Source organism: Lithobates pipiens, unplaced genomic scaffold (assembly GCF_037356315.1).
Source record: "Lithobates pipiens isolate NorthernLeopardFrog02 unplaced genomic scaffold, aLitPip1_a1.2 Scaffold_3, whole genome shotgun sequence".
In the NCBI taxonomy this organism is placed as follows: domain Eukaryota; kingdom Metazoa; phylum Chordata; class Amphibia; order Anura; family Ranidae; genus Lithobates; species Lithobates pipiens.
In genome coordinates this window covers 187228740-187241506 of record NW_027507790.1, presented here as the reverse complement: position 1 = coordinate 187241506, position 12767 = coordinate 187228740, and positions in this window count along the sequence as shown.

Sequence of the window (12767 nt, the reverse complement as noted above, 5' to 3'; positions counted from 1 at the left end):
GAAACCAAAATCAATTCTAATTACAGATACCAATTTTTTGGGGTAGAAGGCAGCTTAATATTACCCAGCCCATGCTGTTCAAAGAGGGTCAGAGCAGTAAAGCCAGTTAACCTAAATGTAAATGTATCCCAGCAAACGCCACAGACGGCAACTGATAGAATGTAGTCAAAGGGTCAATGTAGTTTCGCATGAAGACACGCGAAACATGTCGAGCATGAGCATAGTAACAGCATCTAATCATACTATGTCTTGGATTGTCCAACTTTTAAGAGAGTTTTTTCTCCTTACTACTAAATATATAATGGTTATAGTATAACAGCGGTAACATCTCTTGGATGAACTTGTGACTGTTTATGACTTTTAAAGATGTTTATGAAATTATTGTTATATATGTAAATACAATTATATCTTTTTCAATTTAAATTTCAATAGTCTTTGTAACTGTGCCTAGAAAGTCCATAGCCCATCCTTTCTTTTCATTCATATACAATTCTAATTCAGGACTTGGCACGCTTTCCTACCAATTTTGTATCCACCATACTACTTGGTGTGCTGATACATCTATCCCTTTTTTAATAAAAATTAAATATTACCTTAAATATTGTGCCTGAGGGTGTCTATAGTATGCCTCTAAAGTGGCACAGTTTTCCTATTTTTAGAACAATACCACAATAAAATGACATTTCTAAAGTAAAAAAAGTAATTTAAAACTGCTTGCGGTATTGTCGGGTCCCGGCAAAAAAAACGGCATGGGTCCCCCCCCCCCCCCAGCCCGTTACCAGGTCCTTTGGGTCTGGTATGGATATTAAGGGGAACCCCACACCTGAATGGCGTGGGGGGCTCCAGGCACTATATACGCTAAACAAAAGTATATATACTATACGGCCTGCCCTATATACTCTTCAGAAAATTGGGCCTTAGGTGTTGGTGGTACCAGAACACTGTAAGCCCTCACAGTTACTCTTGGTGAGCACAGAAACGGGCCCTGCTGTGAAATACTATATCAAAAATTGTAATTACATGCCCCTGGTGGTGCCCTAAACCAAAAATATTGTTGGAAGCTAGCATCATCAAGATTTAGGAGGAATAGGATAGTCACAGCCTTCAAGGGATCCCACATCCACAGAAAAAGCAATCAGTTACATCAACATCAAGTGCTTGATAGCTGCTGATCCAAGACTGATTATTTTTTATAAATGTGAGCCTATGAATAGAGTCTGTGGACAGGCACACTCTATGATCCATTGCAAACTCTCCAGCAGCACTGAATGTGCGTTCAGAAAGAGTGCTGGATGCAGGATAGGCCAGTAACTTAATTGCATAGTGAGCAAGTTCTGGCCAGTGGTCCATCTTCAAAACCCAGTAACCCAGTGAATGCTCTGTTGGAAAGGTCTCCCCATCTGCTCTTGCCCCTAGATATTCCTGCACCATGTAATGCAGACGCTGGTGATGGTTGCTTGGACCCATCAGACCTTAGCGCTGAGGACTGAAAAATTGTCTAAAGGCATCGGTCCACCTTCTCCACTGCTCTTCCTCTGACTGAACGAAGCCTCAGCAACACGTTGTCCAGCACCAGGAAATAGTAACCTCTCAGGGTCTGATAATGCATTGCACAAACCGTTTTTCAAGGCCTCCTGAAGATGTTTCATCCTCTGCTCCCTCTGCGAAGACAGGATGAGTTCTGTAACCTTACCCTTGTAACATGGATCAAGAAGGGTTGCCAGACAGTAATGATCCCTCTTCTTGATACCACGAATCCTAGGGTCCTTTCTCTGGCTTTGCAGAATCAGGGAGGCGATGCAGTGTAATTTTGCAGAGGCATTGCATTCTGAGTCCTCTGGGTCATGAGGGATCACATGATCCATAACTACCTCCTCCCAGCCACTGTTCTGCCTCAAGTGTCCTGTCCATTGTTCCAAGAAGCGTGTGCTCCAACAGGAAGACAAGAGGGACAGTATCATTGATGCATGCATTGTTGCTGCTCACCATCCTCGTGGCCTCCTCAAATGGTGACAGGACAGTGCATGCATCCTTGATCAGTAGCCATGGCGTCAACTACCTCTGAGCCTGCCCTGGCAGAGCTGACAGAATCTCTGCCCCAGTGTGGCTCCTGTCCCCTAAGCAAACCAACTCAAGCACTGCATGGCATCTTTTTGCCTGAGTGCTTGCGTGGCCCCTTGAACGCTTACGGAGCACCGCTGGTTCAGAGGACAAATCTGCAGAAGAGGCCATAGAGGAAGAAGAAGAGGAGGGGGTGGAGGAGAGAGCTGTGGCAGAATCACCACTAGTATTTTGGAAGCGTGGTGGCAGAACAAGCTCCAACAACACTGAACCCTGTCCTGCATCCTTCCTAGCTGCCAGCAGAGTTACCCAGTGCGCCGTGAAGGAAAGGTAACGTCCTTGCCCATGCCTGCTAGGCCATGAGTCAGTGGTAAAATTCACCTTACTGCTGACCGTCCTGTCCAACAAGGCCAAAATATTGTCTTCCACATGGCGGTAGAGAGCCGGAATGGCCTTCCGTGAAAAGAAATGGCGTTTTGGAACCTTAAACTAAGGTACAGCACATTCCACAAATTAAATAAAGAAAGTGTATCATCACAGAGTGGCGCTGTGGATACTGCTATAATACCAGGTGCCACGTCCAGAATATAGGAATATGCAAAAAAAAATTTTGGGGAACAACCCAAAAAGAAAGGGGGCTTGGACTTTTTAGGCACAAAACAATAAGGTAAAAAATGTTTTTTTATTTATTTAGTACAAAAAGACATATTAAAAAAGCAAACATGTCTCAGAGTCAAATGATATAACATCAGTCTACAAGATCTATATAACAATACATTGTACAATTCTCAAAAAATGTTACACCCAGTGGCAATCGCAGTATAGTATAATGTATTTTTCTATAGTATAATAATTGATATTTTTTCTGATATTATTTATCTTTTTAGTAAGTCGGTCTCCGTGAAGCTCCTGAAGAAGCGCAAGCTGCGTAACATATAGAGCTATAATGGTTATAATTTTCACTAGCAAGTAGCAATCTTATCAAGATGTTTTAACACTATGGTATTGAATACATGTGGTTTGATTGCCACTGGGTGTAAAACATTTTGAGAATTGTACAATGTATTGTTATATAGATCTTGTATATTGATGTTATATCATTTGACTCTGAAACATGGTTGCTTTTTTAATGTCTTTTTGTACTAAATAAATAAAAAAAACTTTTTTTTACCTTATTGTTTTGTGCCTATAAAGTCCAAGCCCCCTTTCTTTTTGGGTTGTTCCCCCCAAATTCTTTTTGCACATTCCACAAATTCCCGAAAAGGGGGCAGAGTCTACCAGCTTAAAAGGCAGCAGTTGCAGTGCTAGCAATTTGGCCAAGCCAGCATTCATCGGAACATCAGAGCCTTCAAATCGCTGCACATCCTCCAGCAGCATGTACCCGACACTGTGGTTGGATAGTTTGGGGGACTCAGTGCATGATGGTGGGGCTACGGAAGGAGAGACTGTGGACAATGAGCCGGTGGAATAGGCTGCTTTGGCAGCTGCATTGGAAAGCAAACTACTCTGAGCCTGGGTGACAGAGGATGAGGAGGATGAGGATAGCATTGTTATCCACTTCACCAACTCTTCTGCATGTTCTGGCTCAATAACAAAAGGACAAGTGTGCCCCACGGCCACCTGCAGAGGATGCACTATGTCCATGACCAACACTGTTGACTGTAGACACAGAGGCTACTCGCCTCTTTTAGTGACCTGTGAGCATCTGTCTCTCCTTGGTGGCCTTCCGGACATGATACATATTTTGTTTTTCAATACGACACTACATTGTATTGTGTACCGTGCACACCACTAGAAAAGTAGTAGCAACTGCACTATGGCTGCATTGTATTCTGTAATGTGTACACCACCAGAAAAGTAGTAGCAACTGCACTACGGCTGCACTGTATTGTGTACAGTGTATACCACCAGAAAGTAGTAGCAACTGCACTATGGCTGCACTGTATTGTGTACTGTATACAACACCAGAAGTGTAGTAACAACTGCAGTATGGCTGCACTGTATTGTGTACTGTGTACATCACCAGAAAAGTAGTAGCAACTGCACTACGGCTGTACTGTATTGTGTATAGCGCCGGGCTCCTGAAGAGCATGCGCTATGTTTTTGTAAATTTAGTTTTTCCTAAGACCATAGTTGGGTTTTAGGCTTAATTTCAGTAAATTATGGTCTTGGCATCAGTTTGGCTGGACTGTATTGTGTTCTGCCTGGTCATGGGTGTAGGTGTCACCTTTGGCAGGCATTGGAACGCAGTCTGGTTGGATGCATTGGGTAGCAATCTCTCTCTCTCTGAGCCAATCAGGGGGTGCGTTGTCTCGCTATGTATTCTGGGAGAGGGTACTTAAGGTGCTGAGGTCACGTGATTCGAGGTTCCGGTCCAGAAGTATGTTCTGACTCCTTGGTCCTGGTCTTCCTGACCAGCCCCCAGAGGCCCTCATGGCCTGGGGTGTGGATCCATCCATTTCCGAGTCTCGGGGCTGGCTAGGTCGAGGTACAGTAACTGGAAGGAGGGTTCCTAGGTGGTCCAGTGCCGTCTTGGGTTTGGAGAGGCCCAGCAACTGAAAACGCAACCAGGGGAGGACTCTTCAGAAGAGGGCCACGCACAAGACTGGCTGCTCGGTAAGAGCCTATAAGCTAAGCTGAAAGGACACCAAGTGAATCCGCATTCTTACGGTATCGCTGGACCGGCTGCAAGATACTGGTACCGTAAGTTTCTAATTTTATTCTTCAGTTACAACTAAGTTTCTGTGAGAGACTTTCTGTTCTATTCTAAAGTTCTACAATCAAGTCTGTGGCAGAGACTTTACTATACTTAAATCCTGTCGGTTGCTAAATTCACCAAAAAGGGGAGTTATCCGATAGTTGAAATATCCAGTTGCGAATGGCTATTCCCTGGATCACCTAGAGAGAGACATTTCAAGTGTCAGCAGTTCCAAGAGTACATGAGCTTTACTACCCATACCCTCAATTCCCTACTGAGAGACTGTGTTCTGTTCAGAGTTTTTGAAAATAAAAATTCCTAAAGGGATTCAAGTGCTGGTCTCTACAGTTTATTGGGCCATCAACCTCAGGAAACCCCTAGACGAGCACGAGGTGGAGAAGGTAACGGTAAGCCCAACAAGACCAACCGCTCCTTTGGGAGTCAGTGCTACATGTGTAATGTGTACACCATCAGAAAAGTAGTAGCAACTGCACTACGGCTGCACTGTATTGTGTAATGTGTACACCACCAGAATTGTAGTAGCTAATGCACTGCAGTTGCACTGTATTGTGTACTGTCCCCATCAACATCAATTGCAGCCACTGTTGCAGCCACTGGTGAAGGAGCTCCAGCGATCCTGCTTTAATCCTGCACCATCTGTGCATCTGCTGGCCTGGGGAGCATTCCTACTCTAATAGATTGTTCCTCTGCCTCCCCTGCTCTGATCTTGACCTGTATTTTTCATCCTGCCTACACGATCGCTGGTTAAATCTGGCCGTTGCTGGCTACCCCCAATCACGACCCGCCGCCATCTTTCAGGCCTCAATCCAGCACCATCCTCACTCCTGCTGTATTGGGGAGTGCTCTTACTTGCACAGACTGTACAATTACACCCCCTGCTCAGGTCATTACCTATATTTTTCAGCCTGCCGGCTGGATTATCAGGCTGCCATCTGCTCCACTCAATAGTGGTCTGCCGGCCTCCTGTGCCTCAATCTAGCACCATCCTTACACCTGCTGGCCCGAGCATTCCTGCTTACACAGATGGTACATCAGCATCCCCTGCTCTGGTCCTGCTCTGGTCCTGCTCTGGTCCTGCTCTGTATTTTTTAGTCTGCCTGAGTGATTGCTGGATAAATCTGGCTGTTTGACATTTTACGGCCTCCTGTGCTGATGGCAGCCATCTTGCTACACCCGAACCATACAAAAGGACATAGAAGTGTCGGCGGCCATCTTGCTACACCCTGGACAGAAAAAAAGACATAGCATTCTACTAACTTTAAGACTTTCCAACTTTTAAACTTTAGTCTAAACTTTTTTTACTTTAACTCTTCAGTTTTTCAACGGACATCTCCTCCCGACGTTATCCAGGTTGCCCCAGCCTGCAGCACTCTACATATACCTCTACATACATCTCTACATACACCTTGAAAACCAAAAATCTCCTGCTACTTGGGGACTTTAATCTCTTGGCAAACTCCTCCCAGGGCTCCATCACTACCGCTTGCATCAAACAACTGGAAGCACTAGGCCTGCAGCAACTGATAAATGCTCCCACGCATGCTTCGGGCCATACCTTCGGCCTCATCTACAAACAAAACATGGATATTAACACACTTGATAACATGCCATTGCCTTGGACTGACCACCACGTGATCAAATTCAAGATAAATATCACTTACCAAATACCAACACACTCAACGACAATACACTGGACAAAAATCACAGAAGAAATTATACTCACAACTCTTCAAAACTACACTATCCAACAAAATAGCGGTGTTAATCCAAAACTACTAAACTGAAGACACACTCAACTCCCTTAACACAGCATGATTACAGACAGCAGACATAGTCGCACCAATACACAGCACCCACCCGCAAAAACAATTCGGGCTAGTTCAATGACTCTCTTACATCACTGAAACAAGAACTCAGAAGAGCTGACCCAACAATGGAAAACCACACAAATTAAAAATCACTCACCACAAGATACCACAAAGCCATATTCATAGCAAAAAAAAGAAAATTTCTCCAAAGCCATCTCAAAAGCCATAAACCTTCCCTCTAGCACTCTTTAAACTAGTCACCCAGACTATGAACCCCCACCTGTTTAGAGTCTCCAGAAAATGAAACACAAGAATTATGCAATGAGTTATCTGATTTTTTCATTGACAAAGTCGCATCCATTCGGGAAATAATTCAGCCAAACATAGCAAATAACCCTACTCGGCCAGAACAAGCAGAAAAAAAGCACACAAAGTCTCTAAAACCATTGACATCATCAGAAACCTCCGAGACAGCACATCGACAAACGACATCATGCCCACAAAACTTCTGAAACAATGTACCGACATCCTGGTACCTATCATAACATATCTCATAAACCAGTCATTTAAAGAAGGAATCGTCCTGACCTCTACCTTCTTATGTAAAACATTACGTTTGTATCGATATGGACTGTTACCAGAAAGCTTCATACCTTTCAGTGTTCTAAACTTTGTCCCCATGAGTATTCGCGCAGTTCATAGTTATGGGGCGTCTAGTCCTCTTTGAATCTGCTGTATGCATCCATGTACCCTAATACTAGAAATCCCAGGGGCTCTTGCAGTGTCCTGAAGGTTGCTGGGAGAGATGATAAACGCACACGCACACTCTCTTCCTTCTGGGTCTGACGCAAGACGGACCTCTCTGTATGACAGAGAGAGAGAGTTTGTGGCCTACTATGCGGAACGCTACTCCCACTACGAGGCCTAAAGGGCCTACTCCTGTTACCTGCTGTCAGACATCTTGTTATTAGCATCACTTGCAGCGCCTACCCATTGGTACGGACGTGTGGGGAAAGTCATTACAGAAGGCCAAGACAGAGGAACCGCTGTGGGGGTGCTGCCATCTGCATTCCTGTGTAGAAAATCTTGGACTAATGTGGGTCGTTGGTGAGAGAGCAAGCTGCTCAATCTTTATCTATTCACTACCACCAGTAGGGATGAGCTTCGTGTTCGAGTCGAACGTACGTTCGACTCGAACATTGGCTGTTCGTCCGTTCGGCGAAGTCCGAACATTTTGGTCCGTTCGCGTCAAATTCGTGTGGCGCTCACGGCCCACAATGCACTGCGATGGCGCAGTGCATTGCTGGCTCATGATTGGCCAAGCATGCACTGTGACCCCGCATGCTTGGCCAATCGCAGAGCCAGCAGCGAGGAGAGCCATGATTGGCCACAGGCAGGATGCCTGTGGCCAATTATAGCTCAGGCTGTGTAGTACATGCCCCACACTATACAGGTCCTTCTCAAAAAATTAGCATATTGTGATAAAGTTCATTATTTTCTGTAATGTACTGATAAACATTAGACTTTCATATATTTTAGATTCATTACACACAACTGAAGTAGTTCAAGCCTTTTCTTGTTTTAATATTGATGATTTTGGCATACAGCTCATGAAAACCCAAAATTCCTATCTCAAAAAATTAGCATATCATGAAAAGGTTCTCTAAACAAGCTATTAACCTAATCATCTGAATCAACTAATTAACTCTAAACACCTGCAAAAAGATTCCTGAGGCTTTTAAAAACTCCCAGCCTGGTTCATTACTCAAAACCGCAATCATGGGTAAGACTGCCGACCTGACTGCTGTCCAGAAGGCCATCATTGACACCCTCAAGCAAGAGGGTAAGACACAGAAAGAAATTTCTGAACGAATAGGCTGTTCCCAGAGTGCTGTATCAAGGCACCTCAGTGGGAAGTCTGTGGGAAGGAAAAAGTGTGGCAGAAAACGCTGCACAACGAGAAGAGGTGACCGGACCCTGAAGAAGATTGTGGAGAAGGACCGATTCCAGACCTTGGAGGACCTGCGGAAGCAGTGGACTGAGTCTGGAGTAGAAACATCCAGAGCCACCGTGAACAGGCGTGTGCAGGAAATGGGCTACAGGTGCCGCATTCCCCAGGTCAAGCCACTTTTGAACCAGAAACAGCGGCAGAAGCGCCTGACCTGGGCTACAGAGAAGCAGCACTGGACTGTTGCTCAGTGGTCCAAAGTACTTTTTTCGGATGAAAGCAAATTTTGCATGTCATTCGGAAATCAAGGTGCCAGAGTCTGGAGGAAGACTGGGGAGAGGGAAATGCCAAAATGCCTGAGGTCCAGTGTCAAGTACCCACAGTCAGTGATGGTCTGGGGTGCCATGTCAGCTGCTGGTGTTGGTCCTCTGTGTTTTATCAAGGGCAGGGTCAATGCAGCTAGCTATCAGGAGATTTTGGAGCACTTCATGCTTCCATCTGCTGAAAAGCTTTATGGAGATGAAGATTTCATTTTTCAGCACGACCTGGCACCTGCTCACAGTGCCAAAACCACTGGTAAATGGTTTACTGACCATGGTATTACTGTGCTCAATTGGCCTGCCAACTCTCCTGACCTGAACCCCATAGAGAATCTGTGGGATATTGGGAAGAGAAAGTTGAGAGACGCAAGACCCAACACTCTGGATGAGCTTAAGGCCGCTATCGAAGCATCCTGGGCCTCCATAACACCTCAGCAGTGCAACAGGCTGGTTGCCTCCATGCCACGCCGCATTGAAGCAGTCATTTCTGCAAAAGGATTCCCGACCAAGTATTGAGTGCATAACTGAACATAATTATTTGAAGGTTGACTTTTTTTGTATTAAAAACACTTTTCTTTTATTGGTCGGATGAAATATGCTAATTTTTTGAGATAGGATTTTTGGGTTTTCAGGAGCTGTATGCCAAAATCATCAATATTAAAACAAGAAAAGGCTTGAACTACTTCAAGTTGTGTGTAATGAATCTAAAATATATGAAAGTCTAATGTTTATCAGTACATTACAGAAAATAATGAACTTTATCCCAATATGCTAATTTTTTGAGAAGGACCTGTATAAGGCCGCCATCGCGGCGGCCTCGTGTAGTGTGTTGGCGTCTGAAGCAGTGGGTGTTCTGTGTACCATCAACACAGTACACACCGATCGTTTTCGGCCGCTTTTCTATCTTGCTGTTGTGTAGTGGTTATTGTCTGCGTGCCCTGACCGCAGTATACACCGCTATATTCACCTCACCTATATAGCTAGTGATCTATCTTTAATAATAGAGCTTGCAGTGAATAGTGTTAGGAGATAGTGCGTGCTGTCTGCGTGCTCTGTACCCAGTACATACCGCTATATCCACCTACATAGCTGTTCTCTATTTGAGCCCACTTGCCATCTGCAGGAGTTATTGGAAGTTGTGTGTGCCTCCAGCACAGCACAGTATACATCTGTATATACCCCTTTATCTCTGGTGTTCTCTGGTTATTGTCTGCGTGCCCTGACCGCAGTATACACCGCTATATTCACCTCACCTATATAGCTAGTAGTAGTGATCTATCTTTTATAATAGAGCTTGCAGTCAGTAGTGTTAGGAGATAGTGCGTGCTGTCTGCGTGCTCTGTACTCAGTAGTGTTAGGAGATAGTGCGTGCTGTCTGCGTGCTCTGTACCCAGTACATACCGCTATATCCACCTACATAGCTGTTCTCTATTTGAGCCCACTTGCCATCTGCAGGAGTTATTGGAAGTTGTGTGTGCCTCCAGCACAGCACAGTATACATCTGTATATACCCCTTTATCTCTGGTGTTCTATAATAAAGGCATCTGCAGGAGTTAGTGGGTGTTGTGTGCCTCCAGCACAATATACACTACCCAACTGCTGTTTTACCCAACTCCCTTCAGGCCATTACCATGTCTGGAAGGCCAGCAAGGAGAGGCAGACAGGCGCGAGCCGATAAAAGAGGGCAAGCAGGCTCTGTGTCTAGAGACAACAGTGCTGGTCGTGGACGCGGTGCATTGTCATCAGCACGTGGCCATGGGACATGCTTGTCCTTCTTTTCGGCAGCTGGACATGTTGAATCGCAACATGCCAACGACTTGGTAGAGTGGATGACCAAGCCCTCTTCATCCTCCTCATCCTCTCTCACCCAGTCTCAGGGTAGTAGCAAAGCAGCTGTCAACGCATCGTCTTCCCTCCTCTCAATGTCATCATCAGTGACTCCTTCCCTAGACCCACCACGTCCTCCTGAGGAGTCTCCTGAACTCTTTCAGCACAGTGTTGGGTACATGCTCCAGGAGGATGCCCAGTGTTTTGTGGGCTCTGATGATGACACTCAGCTAGAGGAAGGCAGTAGCGTGAGCGCAGAGAGAGGGGATGCTCAAGAAGGACAGCAATCTGGCAGTCATGTTCCACAAGCTGCAGCATACTGCCAGGTTTGCTACAGCGATGAAGAGGGAGGGGATGATGAGGGCACTGACTCCACGTGGGTGCCTGGAAGGAGGGAGGAGGAGGAGGAGGAGGAGGAGGCACATGTACAATGAGGCAGGATGCCCTCCGGGGGCCAGCTTAGGGGCAGCACACCGACTGAATCACACCGCAGAGCTCCGCCTGTGCAGAGTGCTGCCTCTGCGCGTTATTCTAAAAGTTCTTTGGTGTGGACCTTTTTTGAGGCGAGTGCATCAGATCGCACCGCTGATATTTGCAACATATGTCTCAAGCGTATCTCACGTGGCCAAAACATCAGCCGCTTGGGCACCACATGCTTGACCAGACATATGTTGACCTGCCATGCAGCTCGTTGGCAAGCGTACCTCAAAGACCCACACCAAAGAACAAAGCGGACCTCTCCTTGCTCCTCATCAGCTGGCATCTCCAACCCCACTAGACCTTCAGTCCTCTCTGAAACCTGCTCTGAGAGGAATGAAGGTGTAGAATTAGGTGTGTCACAGCCAAGTGCTTCCGGGAACTCTGCTAGCGGTACACCCACGTCCGATTATAGCAGGCAAATGTCCCTGCCCCAGCTGCTGGACCGGCGGAAGAAGTTCACTCCCAGCCATCCACATGCCCAGCGGTTGAATGCTAGCTTGGCTAAATTGCTAGCACTTCAACTGCTGCCTTTTCAGTTGGTAGACTCGGCCCCCTTCCGTGAGTTTGTACAATGTGCGGTTCCTCAGTGGCGGGTCCCCAAACGCCACTTTTTCTCACGGAAGGCGATTCCGGCTCTCTACCAGCATGTGGAAGGCAATGTCCTTGCCTCGCTGGACAGGGCGGTCAGCGGTAAGGTGCATATTACCGCTGACTCATGGTCCAGCAGGCATGGACAGGGACGTTACCTGTCTTTCACGGCCCATTGGGTCACTCTTCTGGCAGCTGGGAAGGATGCAGGACAAGGTACAGTAGTGTTGGAGGTTGTTCCGCCACCACGCCTCCAAAATGCTACTATTGGTTGTGACACACCTCTCTCCTCCACCCCCTCCTCTTCTTCTTCCTCCATGGCCTCTTCCAGTGCTCTGTCCTCAGAACCAGCGGTGCTCCGTAGGCGTTCCAGGGGCTACGCAAGTATGCAGGCAAAACGATGCCATGCCGTGCTTGCGCTGGTTTGTTTGGGGGACAGGAGCCACACTGGGGCGGATGTTTTGTCAGCTCTGCAGGGGCAGGCCGAGAGGTGGTTGACGCCACGCCAGCTTAAGCCAGGAATGGTGGTTTGCGACAATGGCACCAACCTCCTCTCCGCCCTCCGACAGGGACAACTGACCCATGTGCCCTGTGTAGCTCACGTCCTTAACCTGGTGGTGCAGCGGTTCTTGGGCAGGTACCCCGGCTTACAGGATGTCCTGAAGCAGGCCAGGAAAGTCTGTGTGCATTTCCGCCGATCATTTAATGCCTGTGCTCGGCTGGCTGAGCTCCAAAAGGAGTTGAACCTGCCCAAGAACCGCCTTATATGTGACATGCCCACCAGATGGAACTCAACATTGGCCATGCTGCAGCGGCTGCACACGCAGCAGGGGGCCATCAATGAGTACCTGTGCGACTACGGCACCAGGACAGGGTCAGGGGAGCTCGGTTTTTTCTCACCACGCCAGTGGGGCATGATCAGGGATGCATGCACTGTCCTGTCACCGTTTGAGGAGGCCACAAGGATGGTGAGCAGTGACAGTGCATGCATCAGTGACACTGTACCTCTTGTCCAC